Genomic DNA, 24,949 nt, shown 5'->3' on the forward strand with positions numbered 1-24,949 from the left:
ACAGGCAGGTTATTTCAACGCTCTTAATTGCGATTCTTCTCACAGGTCGGCACGCATGGGCGCGGATCGTGGGATTGTTTCGTATGTTTTCTATCGAGATATCAAGGAAAAAGGGACCTACATAATCATCGCGCGCGCACGAATGCCCTTTATCGCATGAAAAGTGGATAGGATTTCGTAAAAATACAAGTCTGTTTAACTGCATTTAAATTGAATAGAAAGAGAAAGAAAATATAAACCATAGAAAATGAAAATAGAATAGATCTTATAATACGCAGCGATAAGATACACTATGAATACCGGATGTCCGGATAAAAAGAAGCTGGTAATTTGAATGCAATCTTCAGGCTAAATAGTCGTCGGGACATTCAGCAATTAAAAAAAATTTTTTTGATTCGAATAATTTAGTGCAACAACGCAATGATTTTTCTGGCAAATTACTCTAAATTCATTAAATAATGATAATATATTCAATAGCTATCAAAAATCAATTAAAGAGTGGTAATTATTTTTTTACATTATTAATTGATTATGAAGAAATTCATATATGCATATTTTTTATTCTTGTTCAATTCCTTCGCTTGCAGTTACTTCATGTATACGCTAATGTTCTGTTCTTAAATTAATTAGCGATGGAAATTGTGTATTTAAAATGCAATTAATATTACAGCTATATATCGCTAAACAAGTCGTAAAAAGCGACTATCTAACATTGCACGCTATTTAACCGCATATCATGAAGCGTTTGCATTCAACCGATAATTACAAAATAACATCACCTTTGCAATTTTAATTATAGTTTCTTTAACGCGAAATGTAATGGAAAAATATTAAAAGTTTTTTTCATACATATGAACAAGCAGAGTTTATTAATAATTTAAGATTATATGAAATCGTTATGTGATATTATTATATGTGATATCATTTTCTATATTATACACCTATTGATCGATAATATTAATTTATGTAAAAAATGGACTATAATTAACATCTATGCAATATATATAAAACATTTTAATGGCTTATTTTAAAACAAATGTATTTTTTGTCGAACTCTCTTTTTCTATCGATTATAAATGTATTTTTAATGGAATATATTAAATATATCACGTTATATTTAAATTTAATGTTGCAAACAGAGTTTTGTTGAGAGAGGCTATTTGAAAAAGATTATTAATCGTGAATATATAAGAAAAAGAGAAAAAAAATCAGAATTTTTAGTTTTATAAATTGTACATCATATTTTTTTTTAGTACACTTTATAGAAATTGTCAAAAACGCATAACTATGCAAACATTTTTCATATTTTTATACTTTTGGATATTTCATAAGAATGTCATAGCTACTTTATAATATGCAAATTAATTTTACTGCATTTGCCTCGAGTACGATTATTTATATTCTTTTTTCCTTATATTTCCTATGTTAAAAATTTTAATATATGTATCTTTTAATACACACACATACATTAAATTTTCATTAGTTTATTCAAAAGTCATTATTCTCACAGTTACATTGTTTTATATATCTTTAATGTAGAGAAAAAAATATTATTTATCAATTCATTTATTCATTAATTTTTATTAATTAATTTTTCTATATAAGATAATAATAAATATTTATTTCGTTCGAAGAATTGTTTTGTTAAACAGCTGATTGAAATAATAAACGTGACAAATAAATAGCAAAGAATACTATTCAGTAACAATTGGAATATAATAGTCAATTTCTTTTCAATTGCTCTATAAGTACAATTGCGTTTATCCGCCCGCGCTTTCGCGTTTAGTAATCTCTGTTCGAGAATGTCGACGATATTTTCCTGAAAAATATGTCATGTCGCTGCGACGTCGTCTAGTCGTTGTCGAGCTATGCACTGCTCGGCAGGTGCATCCGGAAGTAATATCGTTCGAAGAATTTTTCGACGGGTGCAAAGAAAAAGTTACATACTTTGCTCATCTAATTTTTGCCTCGTCTCGTATTCGACAGATCGAAAAGAGGAACCGAGAGAGAGAGAGAGAGAGGAAGAAAAAAAAGTATCTCGTTAGTGGTACACCACTGTGAATCGAGCGAACGTTAGATCTCTCAACCGTAGATATTTGAAACGTAATCGTGACACACATATACACGCATACACGCATAATACCGACGATCCGTCCTTTAAATTTATCTATGAGAACCTTTGCGCTCTTCGTAGAATGAGGATCGTAGAATTGGATAATTAATCGAGTCACGCTGCACCTGCACTTGCAAGCGTTATAGTTTGAACTCCGTTTCGAAATGTCGCGACGTCGGGTTGGATGATAGTGACGTTAAAATATTAATACGCGGAAAGAGGATCCCGCGACTTTTGGAAAATATGATGGTCGCGTATAACGTGACTAATTGATATATTTCATTACGACTGTCTAAAACATAATTAGATGATAATATAATAATGCACTTTCTACATTTTTCCGATATGCTGCATTATAAGACATGAATTTGTCGTAAATTCAACTTAATTAAAACCCATTTTAAATAAGACATATATATATTATTATAACATGTTATACCCATTTTTTAAATATGACATGTATATATTAATTATTATTAAAATTATATAACTGTACAATTAACTTAAACAAGATTTCGTTACATCTGCATACATCCTTGATTGTTGATTCGCCAGAGAGCTTTCTCCAATTTTCACCCTCGAACAATTCTCCACAACTTTCGTTTCTATTTTCAATTCTTGACGGGGCAGAAAATTGCCGCAAAATTCAGCGGAAGATACCATCTCGCTATCGTTGTTCAAGCTGTTTGGCGCACCCTGTACTTCTCTCTCGCGGCTTGTAATTCCGACAGAGCGAGAGTTTCGAGCGTTTCGTACCGACGCACGAGCGAGCGCATTTATGCTAGCTCAAGTTGGATCATCAGCGTATATGGAAGGAGATACGAAGAAGAAGACGAAGACGACGACGACGAGCGAGTCTAGGAGAAACGGTGTAAGAATGGGCGGGAATAGGAAGCCGGAGGGAGAGCAGTTACAGAGATTATAGGCCGAAGCAAGACGGCGGATGCTTACGTCGGGGGCCCGAATTACGTGCATCGATTCACCCCGGGCTCGGGGCCGAGTTCGGAAATGGGGAAAGTTTCGTAGCGGGTGAACCGCGCGCGCGTCGTCGATCCTTTCCGAGGATGAAGAACGTCCTTCGGGTAAGCGAGACGTAGGATAGGGGTATATACATATGTACATATACATACATATATAGATAGATAGGTGGCTTGGATCCCCAGCCAATAGAGGAACTCGTCTCGCCTCGTTTCGGATCAGAAACTCCGAGATGTGGCGATCGTTTGGCAGCCCTCGCTTGCGTTTCGCGCGAACAAGCTTTAACGCTTCTCCCGGATTAACGAGCTTTTGGTTTACGTATTCGTGTATCCATGAACGCGCACGACGTGAGGTAATCGGTTGCTACGTGCGGTTGGTACCATGTAAAAACGTGTCGCCCTGTTTACAACCTCGCGCTTTCCTTGCGGGTTACCCATCTCCCCGAAGGGGATGGTAATGCTATACACGACCAGTTTCTACGTCATGGCCACGAGAGATTGGTTACGAGAGATTGCGTTGATAAGTAAGTATTATATGCAAGTATACAGATGCGAGCTCTCTCTACACGTGCTCTCGCGAGCCAACGACATTAATTTTACCACTGCAACTTCCCTGCGGAAAGGTTTATTAAGCCGTTGCGTTCCCGCAAAGAAATCAATTCGATGCAACGTATGTACGCGTATATATATATACGCATGATAATCTCGTATACGTATATCGTACGTTTGATATTCGAGATAACTAATTATACGATATTGAGAGTAAAATGTATCTTTGCTTAATTAAATTTTCAATATTTGGAAAATAACTTTTTATTAATTATCATTGCGTGGATCGCTGTTAAAATTTTTTTTATTATCCATATAAAAAAATACTACTGTAACATCTCTCAATACTACTGTAGCAATCATAATATTTAACTGCGCGTAACATTGACAACACGCATTTGTAATGTACATTACATTAATTAAGACCGGTGTCATCTAACACAGAGAGATACTTTGAATATTTTATCGGCACAATTGACCGCACTGCGGTCTGTAACAAAAATCTGCTGAACGCAAATACAAACTTGAGCATCGCGAATTCTCGATGCTGCCATGTGTCCAATTGCATTTTATTGGCAGACTAACATGGCCACTCGGGAAATGACGTACTCTCGTCGCTTTGTCATTTGGAGCATAGTATCGAGTATACTGATGCGGCTGAGTACGTTCCAACGTATACGCGTTAAAATGTTATCTCATATTCCCTGTCCACGCGATAGTATCGTATGTGAATGCACAGACGCGATAAATGCGGTATGTTAATTTTGCACGAGAATCGAATGCATGGAGTTGACGCGATATCAAATTAATAGAGGACAATAGAAACTCCAGTTTCTCCGATCAGCTTTCTCTGACTGTAATTTACGGAAGTCAATCTGAAGGAAAAGAACTGAAATTTCATCTTGAAAGCATCTACCTCATTCTGATATTCTATACGTTAATTTCATCTTCATTTTAATACGATATAATTACATTTAATTACATTTAAATATATTATGTAAGATGAAACGCGAGAGAGGCGCGGGTTTTTCCTTTAAATACAGTTTAGCTTGAATAAAAAAATAATTACTTTTCGTGGTCGAAAAATATTACTATTTCCCCGGTCGCTGTTGAAGATAGCAAGTTATGATAATTCGCGGTCGCCGCTGACAGACATTTCTTTGACTAACGCCCGCTCGGACATCTCTCGCTAATTCGAATTATCTTTCTTGCGGATTGTCTTTCATCCCCCCTTCCCTCGGGCAGGACGTAACCCCGGCACGCTGCCGTATTTTCCGCGGTGACACAAATGGGATTTGCATCACCGGAAATAATGAAATTCTAGGCAGACTTTATTACGGGACGGGTGGGAGACGGCGGCGGCAGCAGCTTCTCGCCCCTTCCGCGAACTCCTTTCTTCTCTCCTCCTGTACGTCCTCCGAGGATGCGGCCGACTTTGCAACTTGCGACGAAATTGAATTCTGCGCGCTTTCGTCGGTTTAACTGCAATTTGTAAAAGTCCCGCATTCGCGGCTGCACTGTCAGCCGCCGCCGCGAGAGCTCCGACATTTTTCAAAAGTCAACTTTCGAGAGAGAAAGCTCGATGGAAATTTTCCCGCTCGCACGTTCCCATTATTAATGACCCAAGTGATGTTTCAAATGGTGCGTGAAATTCCGGAAATTTTAGCACCCTCGAATTAGTCTCTTAATCCGTTCGGGTACCCGGCCAATTATATGGCAGATTTCCACTATATTACAAAAGTTACCAAGTATCGGTGATTAATGTCGCACAGATAATGATAGTAATTAAGTATTTATATATCTCTATAACATGTTAATTTATATTTGTATAAATTGTAATTAAAGAAGATTCAAGATGTTTAGTCTACAGGTGTCTACACGATATTTTCATTTGCATCTGCAAAATGTATCTTCTTGCATTTCACGCGCAAACAGGATTTAATTAACTACGTCTGTGTTTAATAAAGGTAAAGGGTTTTAATCTCATGAGAGAGCTCCACCTTTCTCATTCCCATAAAAATCAAGAGAAAGGCCTCGTTACGCATCTGTCACTGTTCGCCGATACTATTTTCATCTCTCAAGGGGGCGGGTTTTCAGGTAGTAGTACGATTAGTATCTCATTTCCACGAAGTAATTACAGCATCCCCGGGTTCTTCCGTTACACGTCGGGCAAATGAGCGAGAAATCATAGTACGTAATTTACCGACGTAACTATTCCCGTCGTGATATCTTACGTCTCAAGTGTACGTTCTAAACTTTATCGGAAACGAGTCTCTTATACGTTTCGCTACACGTGTAATCCTTTAATATTTACTCATAAAGGCGCACGTTCACATTTCCCCGAATGCTCCGAATTAGTTTCATATTAAAGATGATATTTAGTTTCGCAAAAAAATATAAATTAACATGTGTTGGGAACATTCGAAATTAATATATTTATTAAAATGTAGATTAAAAAATTGTTACATTCTTTTATATTTCAAATGTTTTCATCAATTAAATTTTCTTTCAATTTTGTAAATATGCGTATTCAAAAATAAAAGAAAATAATACAAAATTTGCAATTTTCCGAAAATAAATAAGGGAAGCTTTCATAACACAAGGAGGGAAAATCAGTAGTTTCTGTCAGTCGCAGATCTCTTGGTTTCGCCGGTAATTCTAGATCACGACATAATTAACAACGAGACAGACAAGGGTGGTTCTCTTCTCGAAATTCTCGAAATTGTTATCTAATCCCCTGGTTAGCTGGCCTTACACTTCCTTTGGCAATAATTTTTACGCAAAAAAAAAAAAAGAATGATGAACGATGTCGAGTTCTGCGTATATATAAGTAAGGTACAATAACATAGAGTTACGAAAGTTTTCTATAACTTTTTTATCGCTTAATACGCAAACACCGTTCGCGCGCAATGTTGGAAAGGTCGAAAAAATGCGTAAATTTATTGGTTCTCTAAACGGATAATAACACGTGGAGGCCGCGTGACTAATTGGACGCGTTACATTGGCCTCGTCAGCCGCAACCGCGACTCCGGATGCAAAGCGCGCGGTATAATCTGTTAAGAGTATATGCGTTACACCCCCCGTCTTTTTGCTGGTACTATTTGCCCAACTGGATCGGCGCAACCGGCTGAACTGGTTTTGCGCTCGACATGTCGCAACGTAAAGTAGATAATGGACCAGCCAGGGCCAGGGTTGCGTGCACTCGCGCGAACATCGTTTCAGAATGAATGGATACTCGAAACAACACTGTTCGCTACTCGTGAAAACCCTGTTCGACGTTCCAAGATCGATATAATCGCTGGAAAATATCGAGAAATTGTAACATTTAAAGTAATCACAAATCGATAAGTATTGGTCACATCAATTATACATTAAAGTAATAATAGTCGGAAAGATACTTTTTAATATGAGATATGCAAGAAAGGGTTAAACAAAAATTATTTAATTAATTAAATTAATTATAAGCACGAAAGTGTGTGTTTAAAAAAAGCTTTGATTCGACGATGAATTTTAAACGATGTACTTTAGTTATATCGGGGTTAAAGTATCGGGGTTTTATCTTCTCGAGATAGTTGTTACATCAACGGATAGCATCGGAGAAATGTAATACGAGGAAAGGATAAGATAAAGACGGCTATACCAAAATCGATAGAAATAGCGCACCGTTGATCAGAGAGACACTTTGTATATACGACGATGTCTGCGCAGATGTTCGGGATTGGAAGAAAATTCTGCCGGCGGGGTTCGCGCACCGTTAAGATTCACTTCCTGCTCCAACGAAAGCAATTGAAACGCTATACCCAGTTCGATACAAACCCCATTCGATACAAACTCGAATATCCGATATTGAGTTGGCAAGTGGTCATCCGATATCGAACGTACCTTAGATGGCCGCTACTTCTCGGCCAAGATGTATTCAGATACAGTACCGGATTTCAAAATAACATTCTATCGTTTTAATTAAAGTATAATGAAGCAATATCGTGTTTGCTATTTACATGTATCAATATTTTAATCTTTGAAAATTTCATTAATAATGAAATGATATTTTTATTTCAACGATAACAATATTTTTTAAATTGAATCTTTTGCAAATTTCTGAACAATTATTCGCCTTGAGTTATAAATTTTTGTATTACAATTATTATTAATTTAAAGCAAGCGTTAATTGAAAATAAAATTTCAAATAAGAGGGTACGACACGCATCAATGGAGAGATACCTGACTGGCAAGTGATTATAACCGCGACACAATAAATAGACGTTCGCCGCTATTTTCCGAGGATGACATTCCGTGCATCCGAGTCCAGAAATAACGAGTTTGCCCATCTCGACGTTCACTCGGCGTAACAACAGGCAACACTATACAGCATCCGGTTTTATTCGTCTTTGCCCGAGAGGCGGACTCTCGAGCTCATCGCAACGCAAGACTGGTTTCCGTTCATTCATCGCGGCATCGCAGTATCGGGGTATTTACAGGAGGATCATAGTGGCTGACTCGCGCGAGTGGGATAGGTAATGGCCGGTTGGCGTGTTGGACGAGTGAAAATCTCGAGGTCGAGATCTATATACGTGTGTGTGTGTGTGCACACCTTTCTGCTAGAGTTCGTCCTAGGGACGAACGTGAAAATGCGCGACAAAAAACGACGGCCTCGATCTCTCTCTTTTTTTCTCTCTCATTCGGTGGCGACGGTGAGAGACGGAGCGCAATTACCGATCGACTTCAATGTTTTTGTCCGTCATAGTGTGTGCAGCTCACGCGAATTTCATTACTAACTGACGTTTCATCGAGTTTCGGCGCTTTCTCGTGTTCCCCGAGCGAGAATTTTTACCCGTATACGAATAAAGCGGGACGCTGCGCGCACGTCTACTTTTTATTCATGGAATAAAATCCACGGAAAAATGTGAATAAAGATATTACAGTGCTGCTCGACTATATTCAAAGTTGAAGCGTTTACAACAAAGAGGCCGGTAGTGGAGAACACTGTGGAATTTTATGAATAAAAGGAGTAACATTTATCGCGCGCCATCCATTGTACTTCGATACATTCGGTCGATGACTCTTTCTTTGACATTTATTTTCATCTCTCTCTCACTCTCTTGTAACTCTGCGCCGTAAAAATCTACTGCTTCTACTTGTACTACTTTCTATTGTCACTTTTTCTATTGTTTTGTTTAATTTTACACATTTGTATACAATTTCAGAAACCATATGATTTCGTATGCATTTTATTTTCACGCGAGCTCGCCTCTCCGGAAAATTTCGGGCATTATACACGGTTGAGGGATTTCATAAAATCTCGCTTTTTAACTCGCTAATACATCAGTTTATTGTTTTTCGGAATTGTTTCCGTAGATTATATTTATATATGTAGGATTGGGATCAGTCGCCCCCAATCTCCAATTAATCCGATTAAACGAGTTATATATATTTTCGCGGTATTCGACCCCGACGAGAGCAGCACCGAAAAACGAGAGCTTGCAGAGCGCGTAGAAATAACGTCGATCTCGCAAAATCGATTCAATCTTCTGTATAATGAAAAATTCTCCCGAGATTGCTCGGCCATGTAAGAAATTGCCGCACGCGCTCTATCCTCGTGATAAAAATTCGAACAACTACTACTCGCCGATATTTGTTGCACGCGTCAATGGGCTATCGCAACTATTTTCCCTCCTCTTCTCTTTCACCCACCCCTCTCTCAATTAAAACGAATGACATTCTTTTGCCACGCGAGATATTGCGCGACGAACCATGTGATAGAGGAAGAACGTGAGAAAATGTGTGATGGAGCTTTCACGCTATTAATTACTACTAGTGTTATACATATATCTTCGGAGCACGTATAATTAATACATCGAAGCTGCATCGATGATCCCCGATACAGTTTAATTATTCGCTCTTCGTGTTTTTTTATATAATAACTTTTTCTCAAATTATCAAAGAGTTTATAAAAGGGTGTTTTCAGTAATCAGATTCACTGTAATCCATTCAGCGGGATGCTCGAGGTGCGAATGTACCAATTATGATTTCGAAGATAGTTGCAAGCTTGCGATTATACCGTCGTGTAATTTTCGCGCCATAAAAACAAATGCCATGTAATTCCGATCGTTTTCTTCCGCAGTTAGCGAGGATAGTTATTATTGGTCGGTTGTCTCCTATTTCTCCCGCGGGCATCGAATGAAGATATAAGTATACCGGGAATGTGTGACTACCCGCCGCTCTCTAACGAGGTCTATAAGTCATAAATATGATACCCTAGGAGCTCTTGTGGGAAAGTATATACTTGTGGGAAGCGGAAAGTTGGTGAACTACATTACAGCGAACTTTACGCCATATCGACCACGCCGCACATCTCTCATGAGTTCCAAAGTTAAACAATGATGTAAAGAAGCTTATTAACGAATAGAGAGAGAAACGCTCGTTATATTGTCAGGTCGCTGACCTCGTGTAACCTCGTGTAATACGCGATAATAATGCGACCCAAATGTGTGCGTACGTATGTATGTATATGGAAAGAGGAGGAGGGAGAAGAGGACACGGAAAATCCAAACTGAACTACGATACTCTTCGTTTTACGCGATGGAACGGAATAAAACATGAGAGTTCGCATGACGTGACAAGTTAGCACGTGTCTGCCTCAATTTTTGTCGTGGAAAACAAAGGTAATGCTCTTTTTTTTAGAGCTCCACATTTTTTCGCATGGAGATTCAACGTTTCCTTCTCCTTCGCGGATTAAAAAATATTTTATTTTCCTTTGCGCGACACGTATGATTCATATTTGCGTGATATTTAAACAATGTAAACAATGTAAACACTTGTATATTTTCGTAATACGATAATACAATAATGCAGCTTATTATACGATAATGTAATATCGATAATAGCGTATATAATTGAAATCAACGATAAATTACGCGATAGAAACAAATTTACAAGAATCGTGCAGTCTGTTTTCTAAACACTTTATCAAGTACATAGTACTTTAATAATAATAAAAATTTTCATCGTTTTAACCACTTATCGTTTCAAGTCCTCGTGCTACGTGTCGCATAATAAAAAATGTAAATGAGCAAAGCTACAATTTTTCATTTGCCCCGATATCTGTCAAACTATTCTCGAAGAGACATGTCGCTATTTAATTATTTTCGTTACCTCACGCGACCATCGCATAAGTCACGATTGCGCATAATGCCAGCGGTAATATCACCGACCCGATGTAACAACGTAACATGGGGCGTTACGTGCGCACAGACAATAAGAATTTATCGTGGCGTGAAAAATGTATGGACAGGACCATCCCTTCCCCCTCTTCCTCCTCCACCCTCATATACCCTACCGAAAGTTTTCGCGTCGCGGCCTAATAAATTCAGGTCGCGCGGCTCTGTTTCTCGGCGGGATGGTGCCTATATGCCTCTCTGTAGCCGGGAACAGGCACGGACAGCCAGTTTATAGCCTACACGAGAACGTGGCACGACTCTCGAATCGTGCTTCTAATATCTAGCACATTCGGGAGCGAGCGAGTCAGAGGGAGAAGGAGAGAGAGAGACACAGAGTAAATTAGAGCTAGATATGATTCACGTTCCGAGGCATATTGTGCTCCATTACGACACCGCGATAAAATGAAAAAGTAATACATATAGCCGTGCTCTCTCACAGACTTTTTGCTATTCATAGATTTTGGAATTGAAGATTCTTCTCTTACGTATTTCTTACTATTTCATATTATTGAACTATATTATTAGCATCGATGGTTCAATATATGTATAATTGTTTATATATTAATTACATAATTATATAATTGATATAATTATTAAGAGTATGCAGGAAGAATAGTTTTTAAAATTGAGAATGAAGATACTTACGAAAGATATTTTTCTACTAGATGAGGAATAATTAACGTAGTTTAATATTTTCAATAATAATAAGAGAGCTCTAAAGGCAAGCTCGTCTAACGACTCTATATCAAGACAGAATGAAATACTCGACTTTAACTCGCGCGCGAACTCTTCGAGTGTCGGAAGAAGCTTCGTCGAAGCTATTCAACTTCGTCAAAGGATAGAAACGTCAGCATCGCGAAGACAAGTAGTAGACGAAGCGATAAACAGACGGACGAGTACGTACAGATGACAATATATATCTCCCTCTCTCTCGTCTTTATGCATTTCTGGAGTCAAGGTGAAGCTTTCGGCAGGCGGGCCTAATGACTCCGGCCACTCGGAGAATACACTAATTACCGTGGAAGTGCTTCGTACACGCTTCCGGAACGTAAGCATTGTGATGGTCGTCGCGCCTGATTGTCGTCTCTCTGTCTCTCTATCTCTCCATCGCTCTTCTCCCGAATGTGCGAGATATTAGGAGACGCTCGAGCTTGCACCACGTTCTCCTGCAACTGGCGTGTAAACTATAGTAAGCGCTCCCTTTGGATTCCACGCACTCGCTTTCGGGTCCTTGGGTAAATTTACGTGACGATTTGTCGCGAAAAAATATCCACGAATATTTGCGAATATAGTTTTGACCTGGTGGTACTTTTCTCTTCTTTTTTCTTGGATTTTTCTCTTCATTGGAAAATATTATGGTGCGATTGTTTGATCTCGATTTATGCGGAAGAGCTTTTCATACAGATTTGGATTGTGGGCGGTGCGACTTACATAAAATAGCACAGCTTAACAAAATGAAAGAGAAAAAACGCAAAATCTCTCTCTCTTTATTTTCAATATTTATTTACAAGATTTTCGAATCTATGAAGATAAAATAATAAAAAAGAAAAAACGAGATGTCAATTAAGAATTAGGAACGCGTCATATAAATTTATAAAATGACGATCCGAATTACTTACAAGTGAGATTTAATGCTTTTTTCTTTAACATGTCGATTGTGTCAATATATTTTTTATTTAATATCGATTCTCAAATATTTACAGATGATGTCGAGGACACGATCAGAAGAAACAACTCTCCACATCAAGAGCAAGACATTCTAGACTCTCCTTTGGAAAAGAAGATAGACTCTCCTTTGGAAAAGAAGAGTGAGTACTATTATAAAATTCCATTACTGCTATTTAAATTACACGTGCCTCTTAACTTGCTTCATTTCGATTTATAAAATAATAGATCCTTCGATGAATTTCAACTAGCTTTTTTCTCAGAGCGAAAACGTAAAAATATCAAGTTCTAAATTAGCATTGTTGAAAATTGAACGGTCGCGCGCGATAAAATGATCTCCCTCGACCATTCTCGGTAAAAGAAAAATCGTCTCCAGATTGGTCAGAGAATCTGTTATTAAAATCAAGGGGTTGCGAATTGCGGAACAACTCGTATATGAGAGTGTGCGAAATTGCGCAGGGCTTGCCTGTGGGTCGTCGGAAGCGCAAAGTTCTCACTACCCTTTCTCTCTCCTCCCCCCTCTCTTTCTCTCTCTCTCTCTCTCTCTCTGTGTATGTTTTCTTTTTTTTTTTCACAATTTTGTCGACGCGACGAGCGCGCGATAAGCAAAAACGTTGCGACCAAGTTGGCTGGCTTGACATTAGCCCGGTCGGCCGGCTTAAAACAGCCGAATATTCATCGCGCGCGCTCGTTAAGCGAGTTTGTCGCCACCGAGTTTGCATACGTTAAACGCACGGGGTGTTTGCAATAATCCGTTTTAAACGCGCGTGTAAAGCGTGTGTATGCGGGCACGCGCGATTTGGAGCGAGAATATGCCGCGCCGTGCCGGCATGAGCGTCCACGTAAGAAAACACGATAAAATTAAAAAAAAAAGTAAGCTGTAAAAGAGTAAAGAATATACCGCATGGAGTTCAACATAGGGGTAAACGTGGGATCTTATAGCCCCCTCGCGCGATATTACTTTTTATATATATTTACTCATACATCAACTTTATGTACCAATTTATTCTGGGCACAACGAAGGCAGAGTTCGCGCGTATGCTTTTCCGGATAAACAGAGTATTACTTTCAGAGAAGTTACTTTTCCAAAGATTTTCATTGCTTTATTTTTCTCTCTTTTTTCGCGTCATATCTTTAGTTTATATCTACGCTTTCGTTGAAATTCGTAATATTTCGAAATATCGGATTTATAGAAGAGCGCAAAAATATAACTAACGCTTCGTTGTTTCTTTCGTATTCCTATTTCTTATTTTATTTTATGTCCAAGGTCTGAGTTTGCGAATCTATCGAGTATCAACAATTGTCCGTTGCGTTGTATAGATTCGATCTCTGTATGAATTTTACATTTCTATTCTCTAGTTACCCTTCGCGTTAAGGGCATCTCGATCGTTTATAAAATAAAGCGCGCGAGAGTTAATTGAACGGAATCTCTCTGCGCAACCTGTGATTAAATGGGTCATCTCTTAATCGCGATCTGGATTCCGGAGGCGTGTGAGAGAATATCTCTTGTTTTTGTTGCACATTTTGCTTGAGAGTGCAGTAAACGTTGTAAAAGCGCTGATAAGAAGTATATATTTACGATCTCGTAAATCTAAGAAAGAAATCTGGAAATGCACTACTGGGTTATGTAAATCCGAATCGCGATGCGATTCGTGAAATCTACATGTGAGAGACATAACAAGCTTTATAATTCTATATATCTGACACTAAAAATAGTACATTGTTGTTGACGTTAAATCATGTCTTTACTATCGGGCTCTGTTTCAGCTTGATATTGAAGAGAAAAAGAGAGAGAAAGAGCTCGTATGACGCGGACAAATATAATATATAGCGAAATACGATTATTGTGTTACATGGTTAATGAAGCTATATTTTACAGAGAGTCTTTTGCTCTCGGAATTTATGTTGTCGGGAACAAATTTGTTTCGTCGAGGTTATTTTCTCGTACCGAATTATACATATATTACAATTTTCGATCGTGAATTATTGCGATGCTAAACTTATCTTTTCACATTAACAGCAATATTATTTATAGTCAAACGCATTTAGAAAATTTTTTAAAATTATACATCATATATATTTTACGCCCTTCCTTTTCTCAGCCATTTTATTTAAGCAGCGATAGTAAAACAACGGTGATTTTTTTCCCTCGTGTCTTCGTCAATCGTTCGATGACGTCATTTCGCGAATCTAAAGCGATTGTATAATCGGATCGACTTTTCTTCGCCGGTGGCAGATCGCTGCTGCAGAGAGAAATGTTTACTCGCCCATCCCTCTTAAATTGCGTCAACCGAATCAACTTAGCCGTGAAGCGACGCAGTTGGCGACCGCCGTAAAGGAGTTTAGTGCCTTCGGGTCGCGTATAACGAATAATTTACAGGCGCGCGAGACGGTAAACGAATAGGTTTAGCGTATAACGGATGCTTCCCGGGCTTTAAATTCTTCCTCTATCGGGAACGGGGATCTGATAAAATTGACGAAAAAATCGCGCGAGAATCTTCGTCGTAGATAATGAGAATTCGAAGGGGCGAGCCATATCGACCGCTGTTCTTATTCACAGCCGCTTTGAAGCGTTTCCTTTCATCGGCTCTCGTTAAACCGCTTAGAAAAGTTGGACGATTACGAACGGGAACAGGTATTTACGGACACGGATATATACACGCTTTGACCCCGTAAGCAATTACGAGGTGCGAGAGCTGTTATCGGTACAGTCGATTTCCCGTTTAATGGTGATCGAAACGATCGCGGTACTTATTCGATACTTACTACCGGATACGTTGGTACAGTGCCGATTTACTGCTGGATACATGTCGACTTGGAGCCGAGACGTCGATTATCGGGATTGTCGATAATGTAAAGATAAAACCTGACATTCGTTAATTTTATTCGCGTTTTCGATCTGAGAGAGAAATTTTTAAGGCGTCCCAAAGATACGGAATTTTGAATGAAACCGTCGTCAATTTATCCTCGACAAGAATGTGTCTAATAAAACGCCACTCTTCTTCAATTTCTAGTTTGATCTATCCAATATAATGCTTATATAACATTTATTCTATCATTATTTTACTAATATATAAATATTTAATATTTATTCTAAATATAAAAAAGATTTACTCTTCCATTTTAAAACAACCTATTATATATTTGCGAGAAAAAAAATTACTATTGTAATTATATTAATCGTTTAGCGAATTGTTGGATCGCTAAACGATGTAATTCTGAGTTTTAATTGAATAAGAAATTTATTTTTCATGCAAGAATTGCGCTGTTAACGTGAAACTCGAAAACGCTCTCGTTTAGTTAAATCTGCGCTCTGAATTTACGCGATGCGATAATAATAATGCATCCCCGCAGGGCAGCGCGCGCGAGTGTTCCTTCATTCTTCGATGAGAAACGTGTCGATCGCGAATTATTTGGGAAAATGGCTGAATCTCGGACATATTCCGAAGAGAACTCATCACCACCGAAGTCGAGAGGAGCGATCGGCCGGCCATTTTCCTCGGTTAGCTCCAGGCGGCCGGGGATGGGCTCTCTTTCTCTCTCTCTCTCTCTCTGTCTCTCAGAAGCTTCTCTCGTTATCCGAAAGGCAAACTTCTTCCGCCGATGAGAACGATGAACGGAACGATAAGGAAACTTCGTCTCAGAGGCGGCGGCCTCGCCCGGAGAGATAAGGGTGGTGCGCGATTTTACGAAGTCTCCCTCAACCTTCCTCCTACCCCGTTCACCATTTCCAGCCGGCGGCCGTGCCGCTCTCGTTAATAGTCTCCCCGCGAGAAGGAATGAGAGGGAAAAGAGGGAACAAAGTAAAAGGTGGTCTTAAAAACCCCCATAAGCCGTAAGGTGAGAAAAGACCGGCCGATAAAACCGTCGGAACGCCGTTTTCATTCGCGTTGTCCGTTTCTCTCGCGGAAAATTTCCGTCATGACAGAGATAATTAGTCGAAGAAGAAAAAAAAAAAAAAAAACAATAAGAGACTCTTTTTCTTCATTTCAATACGAAAAAAAATTTCCATCCATTACCAGGTAGAAATTTATGACACGCATTTATGAAACAGATATCTCTTTCGCAAATTATCATTCGCTTGGACGATTCGTTATAAAATTAAGATTTTATTCGCTCGATAATTTTCTGACACGCGGTCGGTTTTGATAATATTGTCGCAGTGTATTTTTGTTATCTGCGTTAATTAATTCTTTGTACTCGATAACATTTTTCAATGGGTGTATCGCCAATTTCCCGTAAAAAACCTTTTATGCATACATATACACGATACAAAAATAAATAATGTAATTAATAACTAAAATAAAATAAAATTGAATAATATATTTTAATAAAATCTATTTTTACAGTTTACATGCTTTTTTAGAGGTTTATTATCATGAAAAATAATAACATTTAAAATAATAATAAACAGAAATATTGAGATGATAACATTTTATCGTTTCTATCGCTTTTCTATTTATTTGCACTCAAAGGATTAATATTAGTAATTATTAATGAATATCATAAATGCAATCAGTAATATTTTTTCTTTTCCTCTCGGAAAAGACACCTGACAAGACTCTTATAATATTCGAATCTCTCTGCTCTCCACTCTCGAGCTTACTCCACTGCATCTGAGAGAAGATCCGATGAGTCACTAGCAAGTGAGAGAACCTCTTATTTATTTGCTGTCCGGCTATATTACGAGAACGTGGAGGAACGTCGCGATCTGTCTCACCGTGAAATTATTAAACGCAATGGCGGAGCGGGGACGCCTTTATCGCGGTGTAGCAATTTTTCCGCCGACACGCCTCGTTTGGTCCGCAAGCAAGGCACACGCTTCGCCAGACGCCGGCGTCGAGCGAGACGCCTCGGTGCGCGCGACCGGCGCGTGGTGTGCGATGGGATGCGATGCGACACGATGCAATGCAACGCGATGAGATGCATCGCGCGGGGTGCCCGCGCGTTTCATGGTACTTAGGTGCTCACGCCGGCGGTGAGAACCCGGAGGAGTCGCATCGCGTGAAATCTCGTCTCTCGATCTACGATCAGCCTGCGTAACGAGCGACGACGACGACCTACGTATGTATGTACGTACGTAAGTTGGAACACGGAGAATATAATTCTCGTGCTAGACGGCCGTATTACAGTGATCTGCGCTGCATAGTCCGTAAAAATGGAAGATGCATGTACAAGAGGCGCTCTTATTATATGTATGTTATAGGTATGTACATATGCATTCTCTTAAGGTATGCGGTAGTAGAAACTGTATAGCGGCGCCGAAGGCACTTCGACCATGTGTGCTCTTATTAATTTAGTTAAATGAATCTCGTCGTCGTCGTCGTCGTCGTTTAAACTTGAACTCGACTCTTGAACGTATATACATACATATAAAATGTCTTTTAAAGCGACGAAGAATTTATCACGGGTATAAATAATATAAGAAATAATTGTTGATCGATAAGAGTGCCCCTTGACGTAGCGCGCAAACGAGTTTTAAGAGCGTAAAAATTCCAGAGCTAGAGAGCAAAGGTGTTTTACGCTTGGATAATTCGTTCCTCGGTAGATTTCCGAAGGCTTTTAACATCTTTTTACGGCGAAATAATCTTTTAAAGCTCGAGATATTTGTAGTAAAAAGCTATACTTTGTACGTGTTTACTTGAATCTTAGGAAATTATCGCAATCGAAAAATAAAACTTTTTACTTAAATTTATTATTTTTTTTAAATCAAGTTAATGCTTGTTTTTTAATTTGTCACAGTAATATTCGTTGTGGACAAATGTCAAGTTAATATTCCTTAAATTAATCTTCATAATTTTCTTGCACTTTGAAATAATTTGATGTGTCAACTGTATTAATGTCCTAGAATGTACACAAATTATATAAATGCAAAAATCGAGTTTAATGATTAAGAGAGCTATTTTATTAATTTTATGTAATATTTTATTTTAGTAAAATTTTATGTAACTACTATCAATTTTATCATTGATACTACGAAGAGCAAGTAAAGATTTTTCGCTCGCTCGATGTCTCACAAACAATCGTGGATGCAGAAACGAAAAAGTGAAACAAACATGTGCGGTTGCGGTAAGATAGTTTCCAAGATTCTTTCGTGTTTCAAGGATCAGCCAACGTCCAGCAAGGGCATTAGTTAAGTGAGCCCAGCGGATGCTGACGATTATTACTTACATACGTACGTACGTACTACGAGAGGAGAGAGAGAGATCGGTTGCAAGGAGCTGCACGTAATCGCGGCAGGTCGTCCTTGGCTCTCTTCGCATATACATATCATATCGTTTCTCGTTTCGCCCTTTTTTTTTCCCCGATTCTCCGGTAAACGGCGCCTAGTATAGTTTGCGTACACGCTATATACGTTGCAGTTTCCAGTCTCGTCGGAGGTTCCATCTGCCGATGATTTATCGTCCGGAATGCGACGCGCGCAAACACATATACGTATATGTATATACCCGGCCAGTTGCCGAGATATCGAAGGTGAACGTTTGTGAATTTCGCACATTTCATTGGCGGATATTCAATTGCGTTGTAATCCGTTCTACTTTCTCGCGTCTCGATAATCATCCGTGGCCGCAAACTCTCGCCGGAAATAAGAAATCGATACGATTGACGCGTTCAAATTTATCAATAAAAACAATTACACACAATATATTTAATATGTACTAAATCTATGAAAATTATGTCCCTATTTCCCTCCATCTGCTGACAGAATGATCAACGAGGATAAAGAAGCTTTACGCAATTTGATCTTTTTTTTCATATTTTTTTTCAAGCTATGGATTGGTATATAAAGTACCTTTTTTCACGTTTATATTTATGTATCAAAAATTTTACCAATCGCTGGCAACCGGAAGCCGAGAGACGGCAACAATTAAAAAGCGATAAACAGCGGGGCACGCGAACGACGGCCGGGGGTTGCGGTATATAGATTGGCTGCGGGTTATATAAAAGCGCGTGTTAAAAATGTTTGACGCGCGTTATCCGGCTACGCGATATGCGCTTAAAAAGCGGGGCCGGCCGTATGTACCATCTGTTTCGCCGACAAAATGGCTCGTAACGCGAACTTCTGTTCGCGCACAAAGCGGTTTGTACCCGCTTTTCTCCTCTCCGCGCGTGCGGCTGGTAATGGCCAGTGGATTAATTCTGGGGAGACTCGAGCGAGCGTGAAACACAAATTTGCGACGTAGCAGCGGCGGCGGGTTCATTCGAGCGTGGGTGATTTTCGGAAGGGCGAGAGGGGGAAAGGGGATGAAAGAGGAAAAAAAGGAAAAGGATCGATTTCGCTGGACCGCGATATCGATGTTGAAGCAAGCTACGGTCGGTTCTCGCTCTACCGTTTGTCTAACCGTGAAAATTTTAGAAAAAACCAATCGCGTCGACGACTGCAATGTTGTAGTCGCGCTTTGTATTCCTCTCGTTACGCGGTCGCAAATGTAGATGATGAAAATAAATTACGCGGGCGTATGAGATTCGTCTTTTTTTTTTGGATGCTGAAATTGCGCCGAAAGTATCATCTCGACGAGAATTTATAAAAATTTATCGGCGAGATAAATAATACTGTAATTACATAGAATAATAATAATAATAATACTGTATATTAAAATTGGGAAAACTAAAACTATCGATATGCGATATAATTGACAATAATTTTTAAAGGTGTTTGTGAGTAAAATATCGATAAATAAAAATGGTAATAGAAATTTGTATAAGAGAAAACACCGGAAAAACTACAGATGATTGTTACGAAACGGCCTCGTACAAGCAAAAGTTGTAAAACGTCGACGAATCGTAATCGAGAGAGACGCGAAACTTGGAGAACTATAAATGAAACCCCGCGGAATCGCGAAGTTCAGATCAGTTCGTTTCGTCGGAAAAGTCCGAGAAAAGTCGATAGGAGAAGAAAAAGTGAACGGAATAAATGGCGGAGGTAAGAGGATACCGGGAATGATTGGTCAAAGAGTACGGTGATAAGTATACGGGAGAAAGAGCAATAGAAAGAAAGATAGAGAGATGGAAAGAGAGAAAGAGAGACAGGGTCAAGTCGTCGATGAAGGAAAGAAAAGATTCGGAATCCGAGCGCGGATGCGCTTCATTACGTCATAGATTGTTGTAGGAAAACACGAAACGAGATATATCGTCGAGAGAGAGTTTGCTAGTAGGTGGAGGGAAAAGAGAAGGAGAGAATTGCGGAACAAACTTCAATGTATATAGTACAAATACTCCGACAAATTGGGTCAAACGACGAAGAAGGATTCTGAAATAATTAAGTCTCGTTAACGGAACAATTGAGCCTGTATATCGATATCTGGGAACTAGAATTGATGTTAAAGAAGCTATATATATAGTTATATCTCGAATTTTCAGAATAATTAAACTAGACGATAAATAAGATTCAATGCAATATATATATACTCCCTTCTCTCTTTCTCCCTCCTTTTCATGTTTCTTTTAAATTCTTTTATATATTAAAAGGATGAGGAAAAGAATGTCTTTCTTTTTTATTTTTTTTATAGTAACCATAATCCTATTTGGATATTAGCCGTAATAAGCCAAATGCTACAAGAGTGGTTTTCTCTTGTGGTTTAGCATGTTATCATTCCAAGCCACTTATAGATTGAGGTACTACAGGACATTTGTGGTTCAGTACCAGACCGCAAAATGAGACAGACGTTTCTAGTTGCGAAATATTAATAATGCCGGTTAATCCAAAAAAGAACTTAAATCGTTTTTATTTTAATTGCATTCCTTAATTTATATATTACAATCTATGTTTATTATCCCTCTCTCTCTCTCTCTACTATTTCCGGTACGTCTATTAAGATAACATCGCGAGTCTCACTTTATTACAGTTCTCTCAGAATCGCGATCTCAGAATCTCATTGCGCATCCCAAGCAAGTATAATTCGCGAGATCGATAAGAAGTAAGATTCTTCTCGCTTGATAAGATCTTTCCTCTATTCTCGACTACCGTCGCGAATGCTGCTCGTAAATTTTTCAGCTAATTTCTACACCGAGAGGATATGGAAAACTCGTGAGCGAGAAAAGAAGGCACACGCGAGCCGATGCGAACGATATATAGAAAAGTCCAGTATGGAGAACCATGTAAAAAATATTAAGTCGAGGAGTTGAGATCGTGATAATACAGAGAGAGAGAGAGAGAGTGAACAAGAAGAAAAACGCAGAAGAGAAGACAGAAAAAAGAGGAGAGAAAACGCGATCGTTGCGAGAGAATGCGGAGGATGCATACCATCGCAAATATTTCTCCAAAGTCGTGATTAACCCCTCGTCTCTCGCGCTTCGCCATCTAATCCCTCTTCTTTCTCCTCTCCTTCTCTCCCTCTTTGCCTCTGTCGATCGTCTATTCCGACTTCCTCCCTGCCGCCGACACTCTCGCGGAACCCGCAGACCGGAAGCTCTCCGAAGTCACGTCGAAGAGCGAGAAAGGGACCGGTTGAAAGGGGGCGGGAAGAGGGATCGACTGCGGAGTAATAAAGAATATCCTTTAACCGGGAGCGGTTGCCATTAACGCGTGAAATTAAAAGTTCCAGCTCGTTCGAATGATCGAAGTGGAGGATGGTAAGAGCAGCTCCTGCGGATTTACCTCACTTCCGATAAAAATCGAGACGGAGGCGAATTATAATTGGCGTGCTAGCGCTCGATCACTCGAAATGTTGCTTTCTCTCTCTCTTTCTCCCTCCTTTCTTTTGTTTTCACAGCTAGGAGAGAGAGTTTGCGCGATTGAATTAAGCAATGTTCTCTGAGAAACTTAAGCGACTCGCTCAAGGATTTGCGGAAGCTTTGCCAAGTACAGTTGCTACGCGCGGTTCCCGATAATTATTGTGGCATCCTGCTAATAATTGCAGGGCTTTAATTATATTTTTTTTATATATATATTTCGTATCAATTTATCGTATCAATTTATCTTTGCGATATCTCTCGTTCCATTCAAATTTGCATCAGTTTTCTTAGCTCAATGATAAAAATCTGTTTTTATTTGAATTTATCTACTTACTTTCTTTATGTAAATGAAATAGCAAAACCAGTTTTCTCCGAGAAAGAAGAATTCGAGAAAAAAATTTACCATCCGATATTAATATATATTTCAGTCATAATCACAAGTTATTTTAAAAGATGCTAGTTTACATTCTAGACACTTGTAATTTTATATATATACACGTACGAAAAAAAAACTTCACTCCCGTTCCCCATAATTTTATATATATTGTCGCGTTTATACACCGCTCAATTTAGAACCCTTAGGGAAACAAAGGGGAAAAAAATATTTTTTAAAAACCGTGCATATCGTAGAAACGTTATCAATCATACATCGATCGTTGGATCAATTTATCGACCGTTAGAAGCGTATGCGTGCTTAATAACGGTGCAGCCTGTGCATGTTACATTCTGCGTGATGCGAATCTAAAAGTTCTAATCCCGCGTAAAACCGGTAAAACCACTGGCGAACGATTACTATTATAGCTACACGGCAACCGATCGCGTTACTGTTCGCCGGATAAAACGCAAACCAGAGCATCGAGATCGAGTTAATTGAGATGCGCCGCATTCTTTGTTTTTTCATTTATTATAGAATTTTCTTTTTCCGCGCGAAACGGATTACACGGAACAAGTGTCGGTATATATTTATTTATTAAAGATTGCCGCGAATGCAGACTGTACAAACAACCAATCGTTCGACGCTTATTATTTATATTATCGTATCTAAAATGTATATGTCCATTTGTGCGTATAAACGCAAAATGGAGCGGATTTATACAAAAGTTAAATATCTTTGCGAGATAGAGAGAGAGAGAGACAGAGAGAGACAGAGAGAAAAATAATTGTATTACATTAAATTAATATCGCATATGAAAGAGATCACACAGCGTTTCGCTCTGAATTCAGTTTGAAAAAACAGTAGTGCGGTGTTTTGCCAATTCTGTGCTCTGCTGTGTGTGCACAACGGTTGTCGTAAATTTGTCAGATATTTTCCCCGTATTTATGAAATCCTTTTATCGGAAGAATAAATACACGATATACGCGCGCGCGTTTATCAACTAAATTAACAACTATTTGTACATATTCTTTCGTGATCCCTTGAAACCGCCACTTTTGCAGAATAAATTCAGCGCGCATTCGCATTTATCAACCAAATAACAATCTTCTCTTCTCTTTGTCCGATAAGCTAAATTCCATATATTTATCACTGATGGCGAAAAATTATTATTATGATGTTAAAAGAAGGATATACGGAGATATAATATGTTGAGGGGGATCATGATATATATATTGTATAGGATGCTGTCACCAAAAAATTTGGTACGCTCGCAATGTGAAGGGATCGTTTAATACCGCGATGTAACACGCGATAACGTTTTCGTCTCTTGCGATCCCTCTCGCTCGGGACTTATCGAGGGTCAGCACACCTCGAGATACACCCACTAGCTGTCAGTGACAGACAAACCTCCTCGGTTCGGTTCGGTACCCCTCGAGGTTAAGGAAGGTTAATCGAATCAATATTGGCGTAAGGATCAGGACTTGTGGAGGATGGTCCATCTATCGAATAGGTTAGCTTCCAGGATAGTAAACTGCTCTCTTTCGCATTTTATTTCTTCCCTTCTGTTCGCGATAGCTCCCGGATTAAAGAGGAAGCTCTAGGATTACTTCGAGATTTGACCCGCCGCTCGTGCAACTATACACGCACGAACTATACTAATCTCCAGTTATGGGATTAGTTAAGTTAATAGAAGGCTGCCTGTGTGATGGGTGTAAATTTAAATTATTTCTCCAATGATACGCGATAATTGCATATAAAATAATAATTGTTACGTATTAAATCATTAATAATAATCGCAATTTTGTACTAATTTAAATTCAATAATTGCCCTGATTTCTTTTATATACATGTATATATATATATATATATATATATATATATATAATTATTTACTTTGTATATACGTACATATATATGTAAATAATTATCACAATTTGAGTAATTTTATATAATCTGTATTACATTTATCTCATTATACGCTTCGATGCATAATTATCTTGATTGACCGTGGTACTATTAGTACTTTATCGCGAATAGTCAATAACGGAGTTTAATTCGCGTAGACTAAAAGTATGTTCTCGAAACTCGCGAAACCGACATTTGCATGATAATGACTGGCGGAAATGGTATTAGCATTTACCGGAAACAAGAGTTTACGGAAGATAATATAGATATTTAAACTGAAATTTCCTGTAATTTTTCTCACGTGATAAATCAATTTCGCCGAGTGTAAAAATTTAATTTCGAGAGCACGCAAGATTGCTCTAAAAATACTTTTATTATTTTCATTTACTCTTGATTACAATGGACATTGATATATATATATATATATATATATATATATATATATATCAATGTCCAAGGATCTGCGCAGCTA

General features: G+C 38.6%; 1 protein-coding gene across 2 annotated transcripts in view; it reads right to left on the reverse strand.

Moving 5' to 3' along the window:
- Nucleotides 1–24,949, reverse strand: part of Sns (sticks and stones) — a 303,040-nt gene that overhangs the window by 82,124 nt on the left and 195,967 nt on the right. The window lies entirely within an intron of this gene.

The sequence above is a fragment of the Prenolepis imparis genome, unplaced genomic scaffold (assembly GCF_030444845.1).
Source record: "Prenolepis imparis isolate NDT839.2.m4 unplaced genomic scaffold, iyPreImpa1.0 SCAF_15, whole genome shotgun sequence".
In the NCBI taxonomy this organism is placed as follows: Eukaryota; Metazoa; Arthropoda; class Insecta; order Hymenoptera; family Formicidae; genus Prenolepis; species Prenolepis imparis.